This window comes from Arachis stenosperma, chromosome 7 (assembly GCF_014773155.1).
Source record: "Arachis stenosperma cultivar V10309 chromosome 7, arast.V10309.gnm1.PFL2, whole genome shotgun sequence".
Taxonomy (NCBI): Eukaryota; Viridiplantae; Streptophyta; class Magnoliopsida; order Fabales; family Fabaceae; genus Arachis; species Arachis stenosperma.
Window position 1 is genome coordinate 25,470,791 of NC_080383.1, and position 13,323 is coordinate 25,484,113.

Genomic DNA, 13,323 nt, shown 5'->3' on the forward strand with positions numbered 1-13,323 from the left:
GTGACTTTACTGCACCTACTCCCGACTTCTATGGGAGAAGCATCTCTATCCCTGCCATTGGAGCAAACAACTTTGAGCTTAAGCCTCAATTAGTTTCTCTAATGCAACAGAATTGCAAGTTCCATGGACTTCCAATGGAAGATCCTCATCAGTTTTTAGCTGAATTCTTGCAAATCTGTGACACAGTCAAGACTAATGGGGTTAACCCTGAGGTCTACAGACTGATGCTATTCCCTTTTGCTGTAAGAGACAGAGCTAGAATATGGTTGGATTCTCAACCTAAAGAAAGCCTGGACTCTTGGGAAAAGCTAGTCAATGCCTTCTTGGCAAAGTTCTTTCCACCACAAAGATGGAGTAAGCTTAGAGTGGAAGTCCAAACCTTCAGACAGAAGGATGGAGAATCCCTCTATGAAGCTTGGGAAAGATACAAACAATTAATCAGAAGATGTCCTTCAGACATGCTTTCTGAATGGAGCATCATAGGCATTTTCTATGATGGTCTCTCTGAACTATCTAAGATGTCCTTGGATAGCTCTGCTGGAGGATCTCTTCATCTGAAGAAGACGCCTGCAGAAGCTCAAGAATTGATTGAAATGGTTGCAAATAACCAATTCATGTACACTTCTGAAAGGAATCCTGTGAACAATGGGACTAGTCAGAAGAAAGGAGTTCTTGAGATTGACACTCTGAACGCCATATTGGCTCAGAATAAAATATTGACTCAACAAGTCAATTTGATTTCTCAAAGTCTGTCTGGAATGTAAAATGCACCAAACAGTACTAAGGATGCTTCATCTGAGGAAGAAGCTTATGATCCTGAGAACCCTTCCATGGAAGAGGTGAATTACCTAGGAGAACCCTATGGAAATACCTACAATTCTTCATGGAGAAATCACCCAAATCTCTCATGGAAGAATCAAGAGAGACCTCAACAAGGTTTCAATAATAATAATGGTGGAAGAAACAGGTTTAGCAATGGCAAGCCTTTTCCATCATCTTCTCAGCAACAGACAGAGAGTTCTAAGCAGAATACCTCTGACTTAGCAACAATGGTCTCTGATCTAATAAAGACCACTCAAAGTTTCATGAATGAGACAAGGTCCTCCATCAGAAATTTGGAAGGACAAGTGGGTCAGCTGAGCAAGAAAGTTACTGAACTCCCTCCTAGCACTCTCCCAAGTAATACAGAAGAAAATCCAAAAGGAGAGTGCAAAGCCATAGACATGGCCGAATGTGGAGAGGAAAGAGAGGAGGAGGACGCCACTGAGAAAGACCTCAGTGGGCGTGTACCAATCTCCTCTGAGTTCCTCAATGAGGAACATTGGGAATCTGAGGCTCAAAATGAGACCATAGAGATTCCATTGGACTTACTTCTGCCATTCATGAGCTCTGATGAGTATTCTTCCTCTGAAGAGGATGAGTATGTTACTGAAGAGCAAGTTGCTAAATACCTTGGAGCAATCATGAAACTAAATGACAAGTTATTTGGAAATGAGACTTGGGAGGATGAACCTCCCTTGCTCACCAAAGAACTGGATGACTTGTCTAGGCAGAAACTGCCTCAAAAGAGGCAGGATCCTGGGAAGTTTTCTATACCTTGTACCATAGGCACCATGACCTTCAAGAAGGCCTTGTGTGACTTAGGGTCAAGTGTGAACCTCATGCCCCTCTCTGTAATGGAGAAATTAGGGATCTTTGAGGTGCAGGCTGCAAGAATCTCATTAGAGATGGCAGACAACTCAAGAAAACAAGCTTATGGACTTGTAGAGAATGTTCTGGTAAAAGTTGAAAACCATTACATCCCTACTGATTTCATAGTCCTAGAGACTGGGAAGTGCAAGGATGAATCCATCATCCTTGGCAGACCCTTCCTAGCCACAGCAAAGGCTGTGATTGATGTTGACAGAGGAGAGTTAATCATTCAAGTGAATGAAAAATCCTTGGTGTTTAAGGCCCAAGGATATCCCTCTGTCATCATGGAGAGGAAGCATGAAGAGCTTCTCTCAAAACAGAGCCAAGCAGAGCCCCCACAGTCAAACTCTAAGTTTGGTGTTGGGAGGCCACAACCAAACTCTAAGTTTGGTGTTGAACCCCCACATTCAAACTCTAAGTTTGGTGTTGGGAGGTTCCAACACGGTTCTGAGTATTTCTGAGGCTCCATGAGAGTCCTCTGTCAAGCTAATGACATTAAAGAAGCGCTTGTTGGGAGGCAACCCAATGTTTTATAGTTAACTATTTTCTTTTGCTATTTTATCTTTTTTGTAGGTTGATGATCATAAGAAGTCACAAAAACAATGAAAAAAGCAAAAACAGAATGAAAAATAGGAAGAAAAACAGCACACCCTGGAGGAGAAGAAACTGGCGTTCAAACGCCAGTAATGCTAGCTGTTGGGCGTTTAACGCCCAGTTTAGCACCATTCTGGGCGTTTAACGCCAGAAAGGGGCACCAGACTGGTGTTAAACGCCAGTAAAGGGCAAGAACCTGGCGTTAAACGCCAGGAATGGGCACCAGCCCGGCGTTTAACGCCAGAAATGGCTCAAAACATGATTTTGAGCAACATTTGGTGCAGGGATGACTTTTCCTTGACACTACAGGATCTGTGGACCCCACAGGACCCTACCATCACTCTCTCTCTTCTTCCCCCATTCACCAATCACCTCAACACCTCTTCCCCAAAAACCCCTCACCTATCAAATCCCATCTTTCTCTTCACCACTCACATCCATCCTTCATAAAACCCCACCAACCTCACCCTTCAATTTCAAACCACTTTCCCTCCCAAACCCATCCATAATGGCCGACCCTTTTCCCCCCTCTCTCCTATAAATACCCTTCTTCAACTCTTCATTTTCACACAACCTAAACACCCTTTCTTACCCTTCTTGGCCGAACACACTACCATCTCCCTTCTTCCTCATTTCTTCTTCTTCTACTCTCTTCTTTCTTCTTTTGCTCGAGGACGAGCAAACATTTTAAGTTTGGTGTGGTAAAAGCGTTGCTTTTTCGTTTTTCCATAACCATTTATGGCATCCAAGGCCGGAGAAACCTCTAAAAAGAGGAAAGGGAAGGCAAAAGCTTCCACCTCCGAGTCATGGGAGATGGATAGATTCCTCTCAAGGGTGCATCAAGACCACTTCTATGAAGTTGTGGCCTTGAAGAAGGTGATCTCCGAGGTCCCCTTTTTACTCAAAAAGGGTGAATATCCGGAGATCCGCCATGAGATCCGAAGAAGAGGTTGGGAAGTACTCACCAACCCCATTCAACAAGTCGGAATCTTGATGGTTCAAGAGTTCTATGCCAATGCATGGATCACAAAGAACCATGACCAAAGTGTGAACCCGAATCCAAAGAATTATCTCACTATGGTTCGGGGGAAATACTTGGATTTTAGTCCGGAGAGTGTGAGGGTGGCGTTCAACTTGCCTATGATGCAAGGAGATGAGCATCCTTATACTAGAAGGGTCAACTTTGATCAAAGGTTGGACCAAGTCCTCACAACCATATGTGAAGAGGGCGCACAATGGAAGCAAGATTCAAGAGGAAAGCCGGTCCAATTGAGAAGGCATGACCTCAAGCCCGTGGCTAGAGGATGGTTAGAGTTCATACAACGCTCAATCATCCCCACTAGCAACCGTCCGAAGTTACCATAGACCGGGCCATCATGATCCATAGTATCATGATTGGAGAAGAAATAGAGGTTCATGAGGTTATAGCCCAAGAACTCTATAAGGTGGCGGACAAGACCTCCACCTTGGCAAGGTTAGCCTTTCCTCATCTCATTTGCCACCTCTGTTATTCAGTTGGAGTTGACATAGAGGGAGACATTCCCATTGATGAGGACAAGCCCATCACCAAGAAAAGGATGGAGTACACAAGAGATCTCACTCATCATGAGATCCCTGAGATTCCCCAAGGGATGAATTTTCCTCCACAAAACTATTGGGAGCAACTAAACACCTCCCTAGGAGAACTAAGTTTCAACATGGGACAACTAAGGGTGGAGCATCAAGAACACTCCATCATCCTTCATGAAATTAGAGAAGATCAAAGAATTATGAGGGAGGAGCAACAAAGACAAGGAAGAGACATTGAGGAGCTCAAGCACTCCATAGGATCTTCAAGAGCAAGAAAGAGCCGCCATCACTAAGGTGGACTCGTTCTTTGATTTCCTTGTTATTGTTCTTCTGTTTTTCGAATTTTAATGCTTATGTTCATCCATGTTTGTGTCTTGTGATCATTAGTGTCTTAGTGTCTATGCCTTAAAGTTATGAATGTCCTATGAATCCATCACCTCTCTTAATAAAAACGTGCCTAATTGATAAAAAAAAGAATTGCATGAATTTTGAATTTTATAATAGTTTAATTATTTTGATGTGGTGGCAATATTTTTGTTCTCTGAATGTATGCTTAAACAATGCATATGTCTTTTGAATTTGTGGTTCATGAATGTTGGCTCTTGAAAGAATGATGAAAAAGGAGACATGTTACTGAGGATCTGAAAAATCAATAAAATGATTCTTGAAGCAAGAAAAAGCATTTCAAAAAAAAAACGAAAAAAAAGAAAAAAAAACCGGAAAAAAAAGAAAGAGAAAAAGAAAGAAAAAGAAAGAAATAAAGTTGTGATCCAAGGCAAATAAGAGTGTGCTTAAGAACCCTGGACACCTCTAATTGGGGACTTTAGCAAAGCTGAGTCACAATCTAAAAAGGTTCACCCAATTATGTGTCTGTGGCATGTATGTATCCGGTGGTAATACTGGAAGACAGAGTGCTTTGGGCCACAGCCAAGACTCAATAAATAGCTATGTTCAAGAATCATCATACTTTACTAGGAGAATCATTAACACTATCTGGATTCTAAGTTCCTAAAGAAGCCAATCATTCTGAATTACAAGGGATAGAGTGAGATGCCAAAACTATTCAGAGGCAAAAAGTAAAAGCCCCGCTCATCTAATTAATACTGATCTTCATAGATGTTTTTGGAGTTCATTGCATATTCTCTTCTTTTTATCTTATTTGATCTTCAGTTGCTTGGGGACAAGCAACAATTTAAGTTTGGTGTTGTGATGAGCGGATAATTTGTATACTTTTTGGCATTGTTTTTAGTATGTTTTTAGTATGATCTAGTTAGTTTTTAGTATATTTTTATTAGTTTTTAATTAAAATTCACTTTTCTGGACTTTACTATGAGTTTGTGTGTTTTTCTGTGATTTCAGGTATTTCTGGCTGAAATTGAGGGACCTGAGCAAAATCTGATCCAGAGACTCAAAAGGACTGCAGATGCTGTTGGATTCTGACCTCCCTGCACTCGAAGTGGATTTTCTGGAGTTACAGAAGCCCAATTGGCGCGCTCTCAACGGCGTTGGAAAGTAGACATCCTGGGCTTTCCAGCAATATATAATAGTCCATACTTTGCCCAAGATTTGATGGCCCAAACCGGCGTTCAAAGTCACCTCAAGAAATCCCAGCGTTAAACGCTGGAACTGGCACCTAAATGGGAGTTAAACGCCCAAACTGGCACCAAAGCTGGCGTTTAACTCCAAGAAGAGTCTCTACACGAAATTGCTTCATTGCTCAGCCCAAGCACACACCAAGTGGGCCCGGAAGAGGATTTTTATGTCATTTACTCATTTCTGTACACCCTAGGCTACTAGTTTCTTATAAGTAGGACCTTTTACTATTGTATAGAAATCTTTTGATCACTTTTAGATCTCTAGATCATCTTTGAACATTTTAGTTCTTAGATCATTGGGAGGCTGGCCATTCGGCCATGCCTGAACCCTTTGCTTATGTATTTTCAACGGTGGAGTTTCTGCACACCATAGATTAAGGGTGTGGAGCTCTGCTGTACCTCAAGTATTAATGAAGTTCTATTTTCTTTTATTCGGTCTCTATCTTATTCTTATTCCAAGATATTCATTCGTACCCAAGAACATGATGAATGTGATGAGTAAATAACCCTCATCATCATTCTCACTGATGAACGCGCGTGATTGACAACCACTTTCGTTCTACATGCAACACAAGCTTGAATGTGTATCTCTTAGATTCCCCAACAGAATCTTCGTGGTATAAGCTAGATGGATGGCGGCATTTATGAGGATCCAGAAAGTCCAACCTTGTCTGTGGTGTTCCGAGTAGGATCCTGGGAATCCGGAAAGTCTACCTTGTCTGTGGTGTCCGAGTAGGATTCCGGTAATGAATGACTGTGACGTGCTTCAAACCTGTAACCTGCTGGGCGTAGTGACAACGCAAAAGAATCAATGGATTCTATTCCAGTAGAGGAGGGAACCAACCGGTGATTGGCCGTACTGTGACAGAGTGCGTGAGCATTAGCTTTCACTGCGAGGATGGGATGTAGCCATCAGCTATGGGTGATGCCTCCAGACTGGTTAGCTGTGCGAGTGACAGCAGCATAGGATATTTCCCCGAGAGGATGAAAGTAGCCACAGTTGATGGTGAACCCCTATACAAAGCTTGCCATGGAAAGGAGTAAGAAGGATTGAGTAGAAGCAGTAGGAAGGCAGGCGTCCTTGAGCCATACAGCACCTTCATATACTTAACTGAAATTCCTATGCACCAATGAATCTACATAAGTATTTCTATCCCTTTTATTATTCCTTTTTATTTATTATTTAACCCAATAAAATATCATGTTTAAATTCGCCTGACTGAGATTTGCAAGGTGACCATAGCTTGCTTCATACCAACAATCTCTGTGGATTCGACCCTTACTCACGTAAGGTATTACTTGGACGACCCAGTACACTTGCTGGTTAGTTGAACGGAGTTGTGAAGAAAATAAACGGTTCCATAAGAGTATACATCCTTTATAAACAAAATAACAAGTGATCACAATTTCGTCCACCAAGTTTTTGGCGCCGTTGCCGGGGAACAATCAATTTCGAACAACAATTCAAACAATTGTTTCCAACCCACAATGGTGCCAAGTTTTTAATCCGGCAACAACACCAAGTTTTTGGCGCCGTTGCCGGGGATTGTTCGAGTATGGACAACTGACGGTTCATCTTGTTGCTCAGATTAGGTAACTTTCTTTTCAAAAATCTTTTTCAAAATTTTTCTTTTCTTTTTCGTTTTCTTCAAAAATATTTTCGAAAAAAAAATTAAAATAAAAATACAAAAAAATTAGAAAACCATAAAAATCAAAAATATTTTGTGTTTCTTGTTTGAGTTTTGTGTTAATTTTTAAGTTTGGTGTCAATTGCATGCTTTAAAAATTTTTCTTGCATTTTTTCGAAAATCTCATACATTCATAGTGTTCTTCATGATCTTCAAGTTGTTCTTGATAAGTCCTCTTGTTTGATCTTGATGATTTCTTGTTTTGTGTCTTTTCTTGTTTTTCTTGTGCATTTTTGCATTCATATTTTCCATGCATTAAAAATTTCTAAGTTTGGTGTCTTGCATGTTTTCTTTGCATCAAAAATTTTTCAAAAATATGTTCTTGATGTTCATCATGATCTTCAAAGTGTTCTTGGTGTTCATCTTGACATTCATAGCATTCTTGCATGCATCTTGTGTCTTGATCCAAAATTTTCATGTTTTGGGTCATTTTTGTGTTTTTCCTTAAAAATTTAAAAATCAAAAATATCTTCTCCTTATTTCCCTCCAAATTTTCGAAATTTTGGGTTGACTTGGTCAAAAAAAAAAATTTCAAAATTAGTTGTTTCTTACAAGTCAAGTCAAAATTTCAATTTTAAAAATCTTATCTTTTCAAAATCTTTTTCAAAAATCATATCTTTTTCATTTTTATTTTATTTTCGAAAATTTCAAAAATCTTTTTCAAAATTTTTTTTTCAAAATCTTTTTCTTATCTTTATATGTAATTTTCGAAAATTCACTAATAATTAATGTGATTGGTTCAAAAATTTGAAGTTTGTTACTTTCTTGTTAAGAAAGGTTCAATCTTTAAATTCTAGAATCTTATCTTGTAGTTTCTTGTTAGTGAAGTAAATAATTTCAAAATTTTTGAATTAAATCTTTTTATCTTTTATTTTATCTTTTTCAAAAATTTTTATCTTTTTCAAAATTTGATCTCAAAATATCTTATCTAACCTCTTATCTTCTTATCTTTTTCAATTTTGATTTTAAATCTTTTTCAATCAACTAACTAACTTTGTGTTTGTTTCTTATCTTTTTCAAAACTACCTAACTACTTCTCTCTCTTCTATTTTCGAAAATATCTCACTCTTTTTCAAAAATTCTTTTTAATTAACTAATTGTTTCAAATTTTATTTTTAATTACTATTATCTTTAATTTTCGAAAATCACTAACTTCTTTTTCAAAATTATTTTCGAAATCTCCCTCCTCTTTTCTTCTTCTATTTAATTATTTAATTACTAACACTTCTCTTCACCTCTCTTCATTCATTTCCTAACATCTCCTCTCACATCTCTGCCATCCTCACAGTTGTGTTTCTTTTTTCCAATCTTCTTCTACCCCCTTCTTCTTCTACTAACATAAAGGAATCTCTATACTGTGACATAGAGGATTCCTTTTTCTTTTCTTGTTTTCTTCTCTTTCATATGAGCAGGAACAGGGATAAAGGCACTCTTGTTGAAATTGATCCAGAACCTGAAAGGACTCTGAAGAGAAAATTAAGAGAAGCTAAAATACAACAATCCAGAAGCAACCTTTTAGAAAATTTCGAACAAGAGAAAGAGATGGCAGAAGAAAATAATAATAATAATGCAAGGAGAATGCTTGGTGACTTCACAAAACCAACGTCCAAATTTGATGGAAGAAGCATCTCCATTCCTGCCATTGGAGCCAATAACTTTGAGCTTAAGCCTCAACTAGTTGCTTTAATGCAACAAAACTGCAAGTTTTATGGACTTCCATCTGAAGATCTTTACCAGTTTTTAACTGAGTTCTTGCAGATCTGTGACACTGTAAAGACAAATGGAGTTAATCCTGAAGTCTACAGACTCTTGCTTTTCCCTTTTGCTGTAAGAGACATAGCTAGAGTATGGTTGGATTCACAATCCAAGGATAGCCTGGACTCATGGGATAAGCTTGTCACTGCATTCTTAGATAAATTCTTTCCTCCTCAAAAGCTGAGCAAGCTGAGAGTGGATGTTCAAACCTTCAAACAAAAAGATGGTGAATCCCTCTATGAAGCTTGGAAAAGATACAAGCAGCTGACCAAGAGATGTCCATCTGACATGTTTTCGGAATGGACCATATTAGATATATTCTATTATGGTCTCTCTGAGTTTTCGAAAATGTCACTGGACCATTCTGCAGGTGGATCTATTCACCTGAAGAAAACGCCTGAAGAGGCTCAAGAACTCATTGACATGGTTGCAAACAACCAGTTTATGTACACCTCTGAGAGGAATTCCGTGAATAATGGGGTACCTCAGAAGAAAGGAGTTCTTGAAATTGATGCTCTGAATGCCATATTGGCTCAGAACAAAATGTTGACTCAACAGGTCAACATGATCTCTCAAAATCTGAATGGATTGCAACATGCATCCAATAGTACTAGAGAGGCAGCTTCTGAAGAAGCTTATGATCCTGAGAACCCTGCCATGGCAGAGGTTAATTACTTAGGTGAACCTTATGGAAACACCTATAACTCATCATGGAGAAATCATCCAAATTTCTCATGGAAGGATCAACAAAAACCTCAACAAGGTTTTAACAATGGTGGACGCAATAGGCTGAACAATAGTAAGTGGTCGGCGAAATTGTGAACTATACTTTTTCACAACTCTCATAATCCCTGGTAATGGCTCCAAAAACTTGGTGCGCTCAATACCATGGCATTACACAACTTCGCACAACTAACCAGCAAGTGCACTGGGTCGTCCAAGTAATAAACCTTACGTGAGTAAGGGTCGATCCCACGGAGATTGTTAGTAATGAAGCAAGCTATGGTCATCTTGTAAATCTTAGTCAGGCAAACTCAGATATATATGGTGATGAACGAAAATAACATAGAAGATAAAGATAGTGATACTTATGTATATCATTGGTGTATGAGCTTCAGACAAGTGTATGAAGATGCCTTCCCTTCCGTCTCTCTGCTTTCCTACAGCCTTCATCCAATCCTTTCTTACTCCTTTCCATGGCAAGCTCGTATAGGGTCTCACTGTTGTCAGCAGCTACCTCCCATCCTCTCAGTGAAAGCGATTGCATATGCCCCTGTCACGGTCATAGCGGAATTCATCTGTCGGTTCTCAATCAGGCCGGAATAGAATCCAGTGATTCTTTTGCGTCTGTCACTAACGCCCCGCCCTCAGGGTTTGAAGCACGTCACAGTCATTCAATCATTGAATCCTACTCAGAATACCACAGACAAGGTTTAGACCTTCCGGATTCTCTTGAATGCCGCCATCAGGTCCTGCCTATACCACGAAGACTCTGATCTCACGGAATGGCTGGCTCGTTTGTCAGGCGAGCACTCGGTTGTCAGGCGATCAACCATGCATCGTGCAATCAGGAATCCAAGAGATATTCACTAAAGCCTCGAATGCTTGTAGAACAAGAATGGTTGTCAGTCACCTTGTTCATAGGTTGAAGAACGAGTGATATCTTAGATAAAGAACAAGCGGAGTTGAATAGAAGAACAATAGTAATTGCATTAATACTCGAGGTACAGCAGAGCTTCACACCCTTAATCTATGGTGTGTAGAAACTCCACCGTTGAAAATACATAAGCATAAGGTCCAGGCATGGCCGAATGGCCAGCCTCCCAAAGATCTAAGATAGCATAAAAGTGAAGATAGCTACCAAAGTCTACTAATACAATAGTAGAAGGTCCTATTAATAGTAAACTAGTAACCTAAGGTGTACAGAAATGAGTAAATGACATAAAAATCCACTTCCGGGCCCACTTGGTGTGTGCTTGGGCTGAGCAATCAAGGAAATTCGTGTAGAGACCTTTTCTGGAGTTAAACGCCAGCTCCCATGCCAGTTTGGGCGTTTAACTCCAACTTTTATTCCTGTTCCGGCGTTTAACGCTGGAATTCCTGAGGCCGGATTGCTTGCGGGTTTGGGCCATCAAATCTTGGACAAAGTATGGACTATTATATATTGCTGGAAAGCCCTGGATGTCTACTTTCCAACGCCGTTGAGAGCGCGCCAATTGGGCTTCTGTAGCTCCAGAAAATCCACTTTGAGTGCAGGGAGGTCAGAATCCAACAGCATCTGCAGTCCTTTTTGGTCTCTGACTCAGATTTTTGCTCAGGTCCCTCAATTTCAGCCAGAAAATACCTGAAATCACAGAAAAACACACAAACTCATAGTAAAGTCCAGAAAAGTGAATTTTAAATAAAAACTAATAAAAATGTACTAAAATCTAACTAAAAGATATCAAAAACATACTAAAAACAATGCCAAAAAGTATACAAATTATCCGCTCATCACAACACCAAACTTAAATTGTTGCTTGTCCTCAAGCAACTGAAAATCAAATAAGATCAAAAGAAGAGAATATGCAATGAATTCCAAAAACATCTGTGAAGATCAGTATTAATTAGATGAGCGGGGCTTTTAACCTTCTGTCTCTGAACAGTTTTGGCATCTCAATCTATCCCTTGAAATTCAGAATGGTTGGCTTCTTTAGGAACTCAGAGTCCAGATAGTGTTAATGATTCTCCTAGTAAAGTATGATGATTCTTGAACATAGCTATTTATTGAGTCTTGGCTGTGGCCCAAAGCACTCTGTCTTCCAGTATTACCACCGGATACATACATGCCACAGACACATAATTGGGTGAACCTTTTCAGATTGTGACTCAGCTTTGCTAAAGTCCCCAATTAGAGGTGTCCAGGGTTCTTAAGCACACTCTTATTTGCCTTGGATCACAACTTTATTTCTTTTCTTTTCTTTCTTTCTTTCTTTTTTTCGATTTTTTTTTTTCGGTTTTTTTCTCTTTTTTTTTTTTTTTTTTTTGAATAGCTTTTTCTTGCTTCAAGAATCATTTTATTGATTTTTCAGATCCTCAGTAACATGTCTCCTTTTTCATCATTCTTTCAAGAGCCAACATTCATGAACCACAAATTCAAGATACATATGCACTGTTTACACATACATTCAGAGAACAAAAATATTGCCACCACATCAAAATAATTAAACTATTATAAAATTCAAAATTCATGCAATTCTTCCTTTTTCAATTAAGCACATTTTTATTCAAGAAAGGTGATGGATTCATAGGACATTCATAACTTTAAGGCATAGACACTAAGACACTAATGATCATAAGACACAAACATGGATAACATAAAGCATAAAATTCGAAAAACAGAAGAATAAAGAACAAGGAAATCAAGGAATGGGTCCACCTTAGTGATGGCGGCTCTTCCTTGCTTTTGAAGGTCCTATGGAGTGCTTGAGCTCCTCAATGTCTCTTCCTTGTCTTTATTGCTCCTCCCTCATGATTCTTTGATCTTCTCTAATTTCATGGAGGAGAATGGAGTGTTCTTGATGCTCCACCCTTAGTTGTCCCATGTTGGAACTTAATTCTCCTAGGGAGGTGTTTAGTTGCTCCCAATAGTTTTGTGGAGGAAAGTTCATCCCTTGAGGAATCTCAGGGATTTCTTGATGAGAGGGGTCTCTTGTGTATTCCATCCTTTTCTTGGTGATGGGCTTGTCCTCATCAATGGGGATATCTCCTTCTATGTCAACTCCAACTGAATAACAGAGGTGACAAATGAGGTGAGGAAAGGCTAATCTTGCCAAAGTGGAGGTCTTGTCCGCCACCTTATAGAGTTCTTGGGCTATAACCTCATGAACTTCTATTTCTTCTCCAATCATGATGCTATGGATCATGATGGCCCGGTCTATGGTAACTTCGGACCGGTTGCTAGTGGGAATGATTGAGCGTTGTATGAACTCTAACCATCCTCTAGCCACGGGTTTGAGGTCATGCCTTCTCAATTGAACCGGCTTTCCTCTTGAGTCTTGCCTCCATTGTGCGCCTCTTCACATATGACTGTGAGGACTTGGTCCAACCTTTGATCAAAGTTGACCCTTCTAGTGTAAGGATGCTCATCTCCTTGCATCATAGGCAAGTTGAACGCCACCCTCACACTTTCTGGACTAAAATCCAAGTATTTCCCCGAACCATAGTGAGATAATTCTTTGGATTCGGGTTCACACTTTGGTCATGGTTCTTGGTGATCCATGCATTGGCATAGAACTCTTGAACCATCAAGATTCCAACTTGTTGAATGGGGTTGGTGAGAACTTCCCAACCTCTTCTTTGGATCTCATGGCGGATCTCCGGATATTCACCCTTTTTGAGTAAAAAGGGGACTTCGGGGATCACCTTCTTCAAGGCCACAACTTCATAGA

General features: G+C 39.6%; 1 non-coding gene across 1 annotated transcript; it reads right to left on the minus strand.

Moving 5' to 3' along the window:
• Positions 1 to 356: 356 nt before the first annotated feature.
• On the minus strand, positions 357 to 464 carry LOC130942454 (small nucleolar RNA R71). Its single transcript, XR_009071024.1, has one exon. It is a non-coding gene; the product is annotated as a small nucleolar RNA R71 (small nucleolar RNA).
• Positions 465 to 13,323: the final 12,859 nt, after the last annotated feature.